Source organism: Halyomorpha halys, unplaced genomic scaffold (assembly GCF_000696795.3).
Source record: "Halyomorpha halys isolate HHAL.00 unplaced genomic scaffold, Hhal_1.1 Scaffold962.1, whole genome shotgun sequence".
Lineage (NCBI taxonomy): Eukaryota > Metazoa > Arthropoda > Insecta > Hemiptera > Pentatomidae > Halyomorpha > Halyomorpha halys.
The window spans coordinates 310,733-324,286 of NW_027109643.1; the positions used below are offsets into that span (position 1 = coordinate 310,733).

The 13,554-nt window shown below is 31.7% G+C and overlaps 1 protein-coding gene across 1 annotated transcript in view; it reads right to left on the reverse strand.

The window, feature by feature from the left end:
* Positions 1-11,159, reverse strand: part of Pex7 (Peroxin 7) — a 28,131-nt gene extending 16,972 nt beyond the window's left edge. The window contains exon 1 of the mRNA XM_014431303.3: positions 11,010-11,159. The gene's annotated coding sequence lies outside the window, so the exon portion shown is untranslated. The remainder of the gene's footprint in view (positions 1-11,009) is intronic.
* Between the last annotated feature and the right edge of the window lie 2,395 nt (positions 11,160-13,554).

The following is a 13,554-nucleotide window of genomic DNA, read 5'->3' on the forward strand; positions in this document are numbered from 1 at the left end:
CGGTGTAAAGTTTAAAGTCCTTAAGCTATCATTATAGGATACTGCTCCCTCTTACCAAAGGTTTAGTTTTGAAACTAAACAGGCGGAAATAATCAAGTTTGCTGTAAAGTGTTCAATCCTATACCGTATTTACTTCAACAAAGGACTTGATTCTTCCAATTCGTTTCGTGCATAGAGAAATGGAAACATATCTTAACTAAACCATCACCAATGATTGTATTGATTCATATCTGTTTATGGAATCGTTTGAAGATTCCAAGTATTTTAATTACATTTTCTAACTTCAATTAGTACTAAATACTAATACTAGTACTTTAATGAACTTTTTTTAAAATAATTAATTATAAATCATCTTCCATTATTAGTGGTCATAACGAATGGATATATATGAAGGATGAAAGAATTTGATTATTTACTTTAATTTTTTTTGTTTTAAGCCCCATGGGTACGCGGGGATGATGTCATGATAAAAACGGGTTGAAGGAAGCCTCTTTTTCTACATTCTGGTAATGCATTTTAAGAGGGGGCTGAGGAAATTTGATTATTTGGAAAGGGGTAGTCTGTCACATGTGTGGCCGTCCTGTCGGTGTCAGTTGTCATAAATAAAGAGTGTCTTTGCTTTTTGAAGTGAAGTATGTCTCACTATACCCCTCATTAATTAGTAAATAATTTGAATTTACTAAAATGTACATATTTCTGTTCTTGTAAAAATTCGTATTTTAGGATTTATCGAGATGAAAATAAGGAATATAAATTTTGTGTTCTGGCCAAAGATGCAATAGTTTAACAGAAGATAATGAAGCTGTAATGCTCTCGGGAAAGATCCAGCGGTCTTAGCTTTTCCGTTAGATTAATGTCCCTGAGCGCTTGGTTCAGAAGGTTGTGGGTTCTATTCCCACCTGGGCTGGTCAATATTTATTTCGCGGTGGTCCCGAGAAATGAACCTTTACATTTCCACTATGGGGCTGTATAGGTCCTCAATGGACGATTTGAACCAAAAAAAAGAAACAATTTCTATTACTAAACATAAAAAAAATTAAAGATACTTTAATGATTTTTTTTTACCTCCTTTATTGTATATATATATAATATATAACAATATTAATATATACCTAAGTATATAAAAACGTAACTCGTGCCCTTCCTTTGGCATATAGCATTATTAATATATACCTAAATGTATAAAAACGTAACTGGTGACCTTATTTATATATATAACAATATTAATATATACCTAAGTATATAAAAACGTAACTCGTGCCCTTCCTTTGGCATATAGCATTTTATAAGGGGTTGGGCCGGGTCCGCTGAACGATATTGTAACCACTGCCTTCAGCTGACCCATATTTTTTAAAAATATGTTATTTAAGCTCTATCAAACTATTTCAATGAGTATAAGACCAACCTGATATTAAATAGTATTTCATTCTTTGTTGACATGGCGCGTTTAATCTGAGTCGTTTTCAAGAAAATTGATAAATTGATTTTAACGAAAAATTTGCTGCCACATCCGCCTTAATTATGTAATTTCCGTTTCGCACGACATTTTGTTTTTTAGCTATGTTATTCACAGGCACACAAATCATTTTGCGAGATCAGGGTTTCGGACCCAGGGAATCTCAAAATATGTATTTCTTACAGAAATTTCAAAACTAGAATTCAAAATTTTGCAGCATCGCAATACTTACAATATATTTCGTATATGTATATCTGTGTCAGTGAGAGTAAATAGGGAGCAGACAAAGTTGGAAATTGACCTAAAAATAACAAAACCGAAAAAAAGCAAATCATTTCCTATCAATGGATAACATGAAACCGGACATAGATATCTGTATAAAATATAAAACAAAATTTAAAAAGACAGTGTGTTTATCTTACACTGAAATGTTTTGCAAGGGTATCGTTTTATTTTTCAATGTTGCAGATTTAATAATTTTTGTTTACCGTCTAATTGTTCACTTTGTTGGCTTAAAACTGTGGATTCTTATATTTTGTAATCATCAAACTTTTTTTTTTTTATTATTTATTTATTGTAATTTACAACTGTACAAAATAATACAATAGGTAAATATGTAGTATTGTACCCATTGGTGGTACTTCAAACATTAATTTCAACTAGAAGGTCCCGTGGCCATCTTCTTTTCAGACGCCTCGGAGGATTATCAGGGATTGTTAAGGATGAAAGATTAAGAATTAATGGGTTAGGATGGTTAAAGAGTTTGGAATAAAAAGACGCATATCTGTTTTGGGTCAAATCTGCAACGAATGGGATGTTAAGGTCTATCAAACATTTAAATTTCGAATTTTCAAACATTAAAAAAAAAATTGTTTTTTTCCATAGTTAATATTTCTATTTTTATAAACCCCTTAAGCACTCATATTCATATATCCAATACATAAAAAAAATATGTTCAAAATTGAAAAGTGTTAGTTTAAATAATTTTTAAAACACAAACAATTTAGGTGCATAGTACTCTACCTGACTAAGAACGTCCGAAGTTCTCATCTCCCTAGTGTCAAATCAGTAAGAGAATATCCATAACATTGCTATTCCAATGCTGACCGATAGGCTTGGCCTAGAACTAAGCCTAGCCCCTGACTTAGCAAACACCCCTTAAAGATTAAGATAAGACTTCATTAACACCAGATGTCGTATCACAGCAGAGAACGAAACCCGCTGGCCGGATACTCGAGGTCACGGTCTTGGAAGTCCCTCCTGGTGGAACAGTTTTCACCTCGCCAGCTGTTCCTTTTGTTACCACTGGAGCAATTAAGCCGAGGCCATCCTCTGGAAACTGAGAACACGTGTATGATCGAGGCAGATTTCTCTACCGGTTGCTTAACACCCAATACGGATTTCATAATAGACGATTATCTTAATAGAATAATTAGAGAAGAAACACGCACTTAAAGAGCATGTAATCTGAGGAATATTGGTTTGCGTACAGAGCCCTTGGCCAAGCTTGCCATATGTAACCTTGACACCGCTGAGTTTTGGGTCCTAGAACTCTCCGATCTTTTCACATCTGATTTCTTTATCAGTCATTCAAGCAAGTGATATCCTGTGGTGTTAAGCTTTGGTTTGGGAACGGAAAAAAATCCTATTGATGTCTCAGAAATGTTTTCTAAAGTAGATAATTTCTCGAAACCTCAAAAGGGTGAATAAGAAGGTCCTACATCCAGCTGTAATATATGAGAGTGAGGCGTGGACCCTAACCAAGCAGCAAGAGAGGTTACTCAGTGTATGAGAGAGATAAATTCAAAGAAGGATTTACTGCATAAAAACAAAGGTAGAACTTACGGACCAGATATAATTTCTTTCATTTAATAGAAAATAACAAGTTGGCTGGGTTATATATATCGTATAAAACAAAATAGACTCTCAAAGGACATGATGGAAGGACATCCAGGTGAAGAAAGAAGGAAGAGGCAGGACTAAACTAGAATGGCTGGGCGATGTAGAGCCTGACTTCAAGACATTTATTCTGAGCACTTGGGAAGCAGGTGTAGTGGACTGGCGTGGGGAAGAGTTGTGTAGGAGGCCGAAGTCCTTCATTAACTATATTGGCTAACAACCAATAGTAATTCAACAATTAATTCGGCAATTTAATGATGATTGACTATAAGTTTTAGTTTTTGTTTAATTCATTTAAGTAAAATTAAAATCTAGGTGGGAAACGTCATCTACCAATTCACCAAAGGATAAATACACCAAATGTATAAGGAACGATCTTAAAATGAAACTCTCGTAAAATAAAAAAAATTATCATCGTAATTAAAATTATTTATTTTTGGTTTATTTAATTTTATATTTTTCTCATTTTTATTACACTACATTTTGTATAAAAATTAATCTATTGAGATAAATCGAAATGCGGATATACTGTTTTTGATAGAAAACTCATCATGATCGATGATGTGTCATCGTACACATGGGTATGACACAAGTAGATTAACCTATCACCCTTCTTATCTCTTGATATCTTCGGTTCAGATCAACTCCTTTTAAAATTCATTCCCGGCGTTCCGATTTTTAAAAAATTCAATTTAAACTACTTCCTTTGACGAATCCTTTATTAATCGTAGAACTTCCTTTTGGATATTTATATCTTGTTACGTTTTCGATCTCCTATTTCCACATGATTAATTTACATCTTCTACGAGTAGATAAAATCATAAATATTTGCAGTAATAAATAATTGTTATTTTATTTATTTATTCATTCGTATTTGAATGTAATCAGAAATACTTTAAATTAGTTATTATTTGAAGAAAAATATTTTTATAGTTATTTTAACTAGAAAATAAAATATTTTATCTGATATATTGAAAGTATATGGACCAACGATTAGGGGCGATACTTGATGAATGAATTATTATGAATAATAATACTTATGAAGTAAATTATTTTAAGTGGAAAACAATCTCAGCATAAATAAATAAATTTTCAATTTCAGTTGTGATTGTTAATGAAACATATAAAATCAAAAGTCAAGTTGAAATAAATTTTTTTTCAATATAATTTATACAAAATGACACGCCAATTAATTAGGAGAAAGTTGTAATTTTTTTTTTTTTTTTTACAAACAATGGAATAAAGGTAGAGTTGAATAGTATTTCAAGAATGAAATAAATTTTATATATTAAATAAACATACAAAACATAGGCTACCCTCCCATTGTCCTCTAAAATGGTCCTGAATTTCGACCGTTATCTATTACACCTTGAGGTAAGAACTGGGAGCGACAAGTTTGAGCATTCTCGCGACCCGGATGACCCCTGCTGACCAAGAAGGGCTTCAACAACAAATGGTAATCAGCTGGTCTTAGCCATGCAAAAATATTCTTTTCGAAACATGCCGAATGGGTTGGGGTCCAAAACCGGACGGTATTCTAATTCTGTAACTAGTTTATATGGGTTTGTGCAGCAGAGATACAATAGTCTATTGTCAATGGTATTCACACGTTCTGAAACTATTTGTAAATATTTAATGAAAAAGTGAGAATTGGTATTCAAGTGTACTTAGACTGGAAATTGTTTTAGGAAATATTTATATATTACTCAAAGGTACTTAATGATAAGAGTGTCGATATTTTCTAATAGAATTATTTTTTATAAAGGTTAGGATTTCAACTAAAACCCATGAGTTAGTTGACTCATTTATCAAAAATAATAAAATAACAACAGCCAAAAATTCAGATTCAGTCATCCACATGAATGTGCATATTCCACTTATTATTTCAATGTTTAATTACCTCTGTAGCTATAGGACATTCTGTTACAAATCCTATATTTATCAATTCTATTTCCCACATTACTTCTAACTTATTTTTAACCATTAGAGGCCATTGTTTGTTTTTTTAGGTCTACGAATGTTGTTATTGACTTTACTTTTTCTTTTATTAAGAATTATTATATTTGCCTATTTATTTTATCTTAATTTAAAAAAAAAAATTATAATGTTGTATATAGTTAGGGGTGTCTTTTGAACGAGACTATACCCCACATAATCAATTGTTAAATAAACAGAAATGAAACTGTTACATCAACCACGTAAGACCCACTAGGCCGATCTGGTATTAAACAGATAAATAAATAAATAATAATAATAAACAATTTACTCGTGAAACGTTACAGTCTCGAGTCAATTTCCTTTACTTTTCGGCTTTTTTTACCAAACTATTTTCATATCCCTAAAATACATTCGCATGTCAGATTAATTAACAGCTCATTTAAATTTTCCCAATCCTTTTATTCAGAGACGTCGCCGTAAGAGAGTGGATGACAGTGGAAAAATAAATAAAACAGCACAATTAAATAAATCTATGCTTGAATTTTCAGTTGATTGGCATAACGAATCTTTTATAGGCTATACTGTTATTCGCTATCCTTGTAAAGTTTATTTTTTGATTTTTGACTTACGTTTTCAGAAAAAAAATCAATTGGCTGAACGAATAATAATATTAAGCATCAAATTATAGTATGAGATTAAAGGTTGATATTATTTCATATTTAAAAAGTATCAAAACGCATAAACACGCTCCAAGTTTTGTCAGAGAACCAAACTTCATAGTAATGTAGTTATGTACGTTCAAAATAGGTTTACTACCATTCAGTTTCCTACTTGTCACTATTTAGGTCATATTTGAGTCTAAAACCGGTTTTTGGAGGTATATTTTTTCCCCATTAAATAACCGTTACGCGGTGATTTGAGAATACCAAATATGAATAAGATTACCACGAGCTAGCTGTTCACTTTCACACGCTCGTAATACCGGGGTTTCTTCCGGTTACGATGCAGGCAGGAAGAAAGGATTGATTGCAGTATAGGAGGATATTGATGGCCATGGACGAAGGTTCTCAATCATCTGTTGAAGAGGGTAATTTGTAGATGGTTAGGAAACTTGCTCCAATGAGAGTATTCAGAAGCTTCTCACTCTTTTAGTTCTGGTCTCGCCACGGTTCCATTTCTGATTAGCGTAGCTTATCCTTTAATCTGTGCAGCATTCGTCATCAAATAATTACGTCTCTTTCAATTCCTTTTAATAAAAGGATTTAAAAAAATCAAAACACTAAATATCTCAAAAACATTTCTCTTCTACCATCTTAGAAAATTGGCAATATAATTTTCCGAATTTCATGAGAAGTAGTATCTGTGTTAAAAAATTTGAATATTGAGACTAATACATTTTAAAATGCTCTGATTGCCTCGATAATATTTTTGAGCTATCGTTATTAACTTTTACGCCTCTGATGAATATATCATGGTTTTATTTTGAAGGCTAAGGTAAGCCTATTTATGAGAAGCAGTTGCAAATGAGCGTGATGATGTTAGGTATTTAATATTTTATAAATATATAATAATGAATAATCATTATTATCATCTGTTTTTCAATAAATAATGCTGGAAAATGGGGAAAACCGTGTCAAGATACTTTATACACGAAAACAAAATATGCTTGTAGTTATATTTCTTCTTATTTTATTCAAAAATAGTCTCCCAATTTAATATAAAACTTGGTAAGATATTCGTAAAGAGTACTTCTCCATTGCATTTTTGTACTGTTTTTATATTTACGAGAAATTCTTTATCATCAATATATATATTTTTTGAGAAAACTTGATTAGAAATGATTTAATAAGTTTTATGTCTCAATTTTTTTTTTATTATTAACAATTTATTTGCTTCGTTGTAAAAAGAATTCTTATCTTGAAAATAAATATATTTAAAAATTCATAATATAATTCGATAATGATTTCATAACTTCTAAAATTTCATACTTGTAATACTACAATTAAATTACTATCAATTAAGTACGAGGCAGGAAAGCTAGAAAAAGCTACAAAAATATATAATAAAAAATTTCCAAACAACAACGAAATTTCCCTAAACATCGCCCTCTGTAGTATGGGGTAACATCTTAACATATTAGGAAAGTTACTACATTGTAATTTTTTCAAATTATTAAATAACGCTAATAAGCAGTTTCGTGCATGATAATCTCTTGGAATAAAATATTTCGCTGCACTGCGAAAACTATGCCTTACATAGGATGCATAACTAGCTTTATTCTAAGCAAATTACTTTTTATATATACCGTCTTAAATTTCGATCCACCAAGAGAAATACGTCACTCCAAAACTTGGGCCGACTCTGCAGATCTCGGTTCTTAAGCGAAGCTATGGTCTAAGTTAGGGACGTGATAGCCGTGATGGTTGGGGTGCAGGTCCCAGTGCGCTCGGTTCAGAACGTTGTGGGTTCGATTTCCACCTGTGGCAGTTAAACATTCATTTTCCAGCGGTGAATGAATTTTGACACTCCCACCTTGGTTAGTACGCGGCAACCACCAAGGTAGGCGCTAGGAGTTGGCAAAAAGGACCACTAGACTCACTTGCCGGACTTGTTCCTCCCACCAAATATCTGTACCAGTACCAGTATGATCTAAGTTATACTGGTACTTTATTAATGTACTAAGTTCGTCTATTTTCCCTTTACTATAACTGTGGTTTACAGTTTCATTGGAAATAGATTTAGATTGTAGTTGTCTGTTTCATACTTATAATAAATACATGAACAGGTCAGTTACAGGAGTAACTGAAAAACATCCAAAATTTAGTAGGAAAAGCAAACTGTACGAAATTGGCATGACTCAAATTAAACTTTACTTTGAAAGCTGTTTAATTAAGAAAAAAATAAAAAAGATAATATTTGTTATTTTACCTCGTTTAGAGAAGAACGTGGAAAACTACCTGCAGTAAACAGTAGCCGCACATAAAACCTTAAATGCAACGATAAAAAAGATATCAATAAACTTTCAAAAAAATTATAAACCTCCTTAAGTACAAAATGACCTTTATAGTTTGAACCTAAAAGATTAAATCTCAGTTCTTGAAGAAATTTTCAAGAAACTGAGTCAAAACTGTATCAAATTTGTCTAAAATGCATTAATATAAACTTAAAGTTTCACGTTTGTTTATCTCATCCACTGATTTGGCTTACGTTCATTCAAAGCTTGATATATTATTGTCAATTTCATATAAACATAATGTTGTCATGAATATGACAACCTTTTTCTCGAAATTTAATTCCGACGATGAAGAATTCTTTAATTTGATCAGAGGAACTATATTATGAGATGAATATTATAGCTAATCATCTATTTTGGTATGGATCGAATGATCTTAGAAAATCCTTGATCGCGTTTCACAACACAACTGGCTGCGATACACTGCTGGCGTTCAGCACGACTGGTAGCTGTCTGGATTGCAGCCTTTGGATCATTTCCAGTCAATGGAATTGGGCCACGTTCATCGCAGGCTAAATCGTTTGTTATTTTATTTAACTGACATGATATCATCATGCTCAGCCGGTTCTACAATTATTTCGAATTAACGCAATTGAGTTTCACTTAGCGATTATATCTGTCAACTTATTGTCAATGAGTTGTGGAATATTGGCCAATTAGATTATTAAAAATAGTTGAATTGGGGAATTACAAATGGCGTAGATAATTTAACAGAGAAATCAATAGAATATTAATATTTTTGATTAAAAAAAATAATCATTATTTAAGTTGAATTAAAAGGCTAGATTTCTGATGACAAACATGGTTAATAGAAAAAATTACATGCTTTCTAAACAGTTTTTCAATCCCGACTTAAATTAATTTAAAGGTAATGTATACATAATAAAAAAATACAGGCATGAAAGTGGAGTATGTGTATTTGGGTAGAGAACTGGACCGTCGTCTAAAGTTTTGTGTCCATCTATATCAGAAATCGAAAACGGTCAGGAAGAAATCCTATCGCCTACACTATCTCCTGACAATATCAATCCTTTCACTCCGGTTAAAATATCAAATCTTTAAGAGCATACCCTGTCCAGCGCTCCTCTACGCCACCGCCTAATCCACCTCATCGATAACACACAGCGCCATCTATGCTGCGGAAGATCGTCCGGACTACAGCATGGAGGAACTTTGCTACGGTACTACTTTTTCAGAAGGGGACATATTAAATTCCTGGACTACCTGAAACATCAAACTAACCCGCTTTTCCAGACATTGTAACCAGCGCCCCCACCACTGGGGTGGCAATCAGCAGCATTTTAGCCACTCGTAAATATTGTAAATACACGGTGTGCCCCATGAGCATATAATATAACCCTAGTTATATTCCTCAAAACCTCAATCACGACATTCATGTTTTAAAATGAAACCCGAGTTCAGATAAATACAAAATTCCACCACACATCATAATGTTGACTACCAAATTATAATTTCAAGTAGGGGCTTTGAAAAAAAAGTACTATATGACAACATTTTTTATATAGATTATCAGGTTTCGATTGGATAATTAATTGTATACTTCAGATGGAATCAAACTCTGTAGTTGTTAATTTAAGTTTAATTAATTAAAAATAAGTGAAATCGAGAAAACAAAATTATGCTTATACTAATTTCTACTTAACTGGATAATTTACTGGACAATAATTCATTAATTAACAATCGTTCGAAATCTTTCGGCCATATTCTTTTAACATGAAATATAAAAGTTTTCATTTCACTTTTAAAAATACAAAAAAGAAATTTTATTCGTCCAAGAACCAATAGAAAGTATTTCTGATCTCTTTTAAATACAAATTTATAAGAGATTTTAAAATAAGGTTTTTTTATTATAAAAAATATTTAAGAATTATAAAAGAAGAAAATAGAATAAAAATAATCTTAGAGACATAGGTAATGAAGAAGGTGACGAGATTTATAAAGAGAAATATTGCAGAAAGAAATAATACGATTTGCCAAACTCGAGGGGAATAAATATTGAAGCTGTAATTATTCAGTCATACCATGTATACATATGATTTAAAAATAGAAAAACTAAATGGATAATTATAATAATATAATAAGTAAAATAATAAATACACATCTTAAACAAATATAGGCACATAAATGATTTAAATAATGGCGAAATAAGAAAACAACTAGGATAAAGATCTAAAATTAACCATCTTGAATACAATAAATCCAAAAGTGTGTTCAAGATAATCTGTTTACAATATATCCTTAAATAAATTAAAGATATCGATTGATTTAATGAATATAATTTTGAGACATATAACTATTAGAAAAAAACATGAACTTCAAATCATTTGATAAATGATGATTCATTCTTTAAAAAATGAAGGAAGTAAGTGGTACAATGTTTCAATCGGATTGCTCAGCTCTTATCTAAGAATTCATGAATTGTGGCTTGTCAAGCATCTAGTTGAGGAGGTCATGGACAGACATTCTTATGATAAGGAACCCACATATTCCGAACGCTTGATTACACTTAAACTGAATAAATATTTGACTGCAACGATGATTAAACCCTCATATAATTGTACATGTAAAAATGAAATGAACTCAACATAAATAAGAACACTATTTAAAAATAAAAAATAACATTGTAACAAAATATTACTAATGATATGACACTTGAAGTTAAAATAAGCTTGACGTACTGACCTTGGACTCGGAGGGCAGAAGTGGATGAGCATACAGACAGAATGGCAGAAGGGCAGTGACTACCCTGGTGGTGGATAAAGGGTTGAGGTGGGGCAGTGGGCACCTGACGTCACTAAGGGTCGTCCATCAGGTGGCCTGCCCCCTGGTCCTTGAGGCTGTGGTTTGTTGCCAGGGGGTGATCCGAGGGTTGAGTGATGGGGATTACGGGGTGTGACCTCCGTCTCTTCTTGGACCTGTCAGTTCGTTTAAGGTAAACTCTTTGGCATCTCAAGACCGAGCATCCCTGTAAGAACAGTTAAAATATTATTGAGAGCAGAGGTGCTGTGGAAATCAATTACCGTTTCAAGGTTATAAATAACTCTTAGTATTATCGTCAATTAAGTTTCTATATCAAGGGTTTATATTATGTTTAAGGGTTCTGAATTTTCGAGTGAAATATATTTTTATTGGATCTCAATTTGGTAGTACTTTCAAACCACGCACCTACACCCGTTCTAAATAAATAAAATCTGGTGAGGTGCACGCATAAAGCCAACTTTCACTTACCATCGAAAGCAAAAATTTCCATCAATAAAATTTCATTATTCTGTTGCTATAAAAAATGGTATTTTAGGGTTTCTCGAGGTGCGAATAACAAATACAACTTGTCCTTACCAAGAATACAACATAACAAAATACAACCAAGCTGTGTACCTTATGAATGCGATCGGGAGAGATCGGACAGGCTCAACTGCCCCCGAATTTTTAGTCGACAATATTGTCTCTATTTCTTCATTTTTATCTTTTATTTAATCATCAAATTCTTTCATTTGTACACATTTCTTTATTAACAGTAAAGCATTTTTGCAAATCAGGCATTTAAGTCTTGTTAAACTATTTCAATGAGAAAAATGTTTAGCTGACATTATAATAACTTGATTTAACATTGATATACCGCGTTTAATCAAAAGCTGTTTTTGAGAAATTCGAAAAAAAAGTGAGAATTTGATTCTGTAAAGAGTCTTTTCAGGCGTCGATTTTATCGAAAAATTTGCTGTTACACTCACCTTATCAAATTTCAGTTCCATAAGACTAATAATTTTGAGCTAGGATATTCACATACACTCACGTATACAGGCCATTTTATGAGATTAGGGCCCATTAAAAATTGGACTCCGTGTGTTTCCATCGAAAATTCGACTTCCGAATTTGTAAAATCTTAAAACTTCCTTTACAGTGTTTGCCATTTATAGTTGAGTGAAATTCATAATATATGAATCCATTTTTTATTGCGAGGAGGGCAATAAAATTTCTTGATATCGGAAACCTTGTACCATCACCCTTGGCTGAGAGTTCGCTGAGCTCTACCACCATTTTTTGGTTAAACAATGTCATTTTGTCATTTGACACTTTTATATTTTTGTGATAAGAACATAGATGAAGTGGAAAACAGTAGGCCAATCACAGCCCGAATATTTGTTTTACTGTTAAATATATCATTCCAAAATTTTTCCGAATGTTTAGAATGTAACCAATCATTTTTTTTTTTTGTTAGATAAAATATAAGGTCGAAATTAGTTCATTTGGATTGTATAGCAAAAACTAAAATGTTCAAAAATTTCGCCACGTTAACACCCTCCCCAATCAATGTTTTTTTCAATAGCATATTGCATATTGCTCCTTTCAATGTGTTATTTAGCACAAAGTTATTATTTTATAATGTAGGGTGAGTGCAAAGGCTTCTTAGCCGTTACGAATGTAGAATGTTCCAGATATGGCTACCTTTAGATTATTTTTCGTCATCCTAAACTGTGAGAGTGACTTTACTTGAGGTCAATTTTTCGTGCTATCAAGCATTTCATCGGTAAAAATTGTAAATATGAATAATAATATCCGAAATAATTTTCGATAAGCAAACATACGTTAGTATATTGCTGAATTATGGCAAAAAAATGTATTTTTATTTATTTTGTGTTTGAAGTATTGCATAGATTCCATGGGATTGATTTGTAACAACTCTAATGGTTTTAGAAAGGTATGTAAGACGAACTCAATAAAGAATATGACAGCTGTCTCTGGTACTATATTTGGATTAAAATATTGAATAAAATAAAAACTTTGTTTTCCTAAATGTGTCACTATTCAAGCAAAGCAACGGTATGTATCTAAATGACTAAAAATCGGATTTTTATGTAAAAAAATGTACCAAACTGTAAATAAATATTTTTTAATTTTCAAATGGATATGTAATAAAAATATTTGAATATAAAAAATGTGTATATTCAACTTAAAAAATTCTGAACATAAAAGAAATTTTGCTTTTAAATTTGTTAAAATTAGATTTTTAAAAAATATCACTCCACGAGCTCTTCCAAAATTTTAGCCGCTAATGTTTTTGTAATAGAAATAACTTTATGTATCGCAAACGAACTCCTACGAGGCATTGAAGCAATTGATTAAATTATTAACTTTTCTAACAGTAAACTATTTTTTTAAATATTTATTTATTGCTATTTACAACTGTACATTATAATACATTTAGTAAATCTGATGTAAGTTAAATTGG